Source organism: Mandrillus leucophaeus, unplaced genomic scaffold (genome assembly GCF_000951045.1).
Source record: "Mandrillus leucophaeus isolate KB7577 unplaced genomic scaffold, Mleu.le_1.0 Scaffold209, whole genome shotgun sequence".
Classification (NCBI taxonomy): Eukaryota; Metazoa; Chordata; class Mammalia; order Primates; family Cercopithecidae; genus Mandrillus; species Mandrillus leucophaeus.
The window spans coordinates 2,866,663-2,867,958 of NW_012102132.1; the positions used below are offsets into that span (position 1 = coordinate 2,866,663).

A 1,296-nucleotide genomic window follows, 5' to 3' on the forward strand; every position below is an offset into this window, starting at 1 on the left:
GATGGGGTTTCACCATGTTGGCCAGGCTGGTCTCGAACTCCTGACCTTGTTGTGATCCGCCCACCTCGGCCTCCCAAAGTGCTGGGATTACAGGCGTGAACCACCGCGCCCGGCCAATAATCAAGTGCGTTTTTAAGATGATCAACTGGTCGCGCGCGGGGCACGTGGGGAGGTGCTGAGGAGCCGAGGCCACGGCCAGCTAGACGCCGGACTGTCCAGCGAGCACTGCAGCGGGAGTCGGCAGTCGGAGCAGCCCCGGAGCAGGAGCAAAAGCAGCAGCAGCAGCCGTCGCCGTTAGCGGAGCGCAGCCGAGCCGGCCATGGCGTTGTCGATGCCGCTGAACGAGCTGAAGGAGGAGAACAAAGAGCCCCTCATTGAGCACCTCGTCAAAGCTGGCAGTGATGGTGAAAGCATAGGAAACTGCCCCTTTTCCCAGAGGCTCTTCATGATTCATTGACTCAAAGGAGTTGTATTTAGTGTCACAACTGTTGACCTGAAAAGGAAGCCTGCAGACCTTCAGAACTTAGCTCCCGGGACCCACCCACCATTTATAAGTTTCAACAGTGAAGTCAAAACGGATGTAAGTAAGATTGAGGAATTTCTTGAAGAAGTCTTATGCCCTCCCAAGTACTTAAAGCTTTCACCAAAACACCCAGAATCAAATACTGCTGGAATGCACATCTTTGCCAAATTCTCTGCATTTATTAAGAATTGAAGGCGAGAGGCTAATGAAGGACTGGAGAAGGATCTCCTAAAAACTCTGCAGAAACTGGATAAATATCTGAATTCTCCTCTCCCTGATGAATCTGATGAAAATAGTATAGAGGACATTAAGTTTTCTACACGTAAATTTCTGGATGGCAACGAAATGACATTAGCTAATTGCAACCTGCTGCCCAAACTGCATATTGTCAAGGTGGTGGCCAAAAAATATCACAACTTTGATATTCCAAAAGAGATGACTGGCATCTGGAGATACCTAACTAATGCATACAGTAGGGACGAGTTCCTCAATACCTGTCCCAGTGATAAGGAGGTTGAAATAGCTTATAGTGATGCCAAAAGACCCACCAAGTAAAATCGCATTTATGAAAGAGATGTCTTCATGTCTTCCCCTAAGAATATGCTTTTCCTAACAGGCTACTCTTCTTATAGCGTAGAAACTATATTTTGCATAAACATGCAGTTATTGAAAATTAGGATCAAGGATAGACAAGGTATAGTAGTTATCTTAAAATATACACTCCTTGACTGGGCGCGGTGGCTCATGCCTGTATCCCAGCACTTTGGGAGGCC

At 47.5% G+C, this 1,296-nt stretch overlaps 1 pseudogene across 1 annotated transcript; it reads left to right on the forward strand.

The window, feature by feature from the left end:
- Positions 1 to 159: 159 nt before the first annotated feature.
- Positions 160 to 1,078, forward strand: LOC105539756 (annotated as a pseudogene). The gene has a single exon (XR_001006100.1). The product of XR_001006100.1 is annotated as a chloride intracellular channel protein 4 pseudogene (transcript).
- The last annotated feature ends 218 nt before the right edge of the window (positions 1,079 to 1,296 follow it).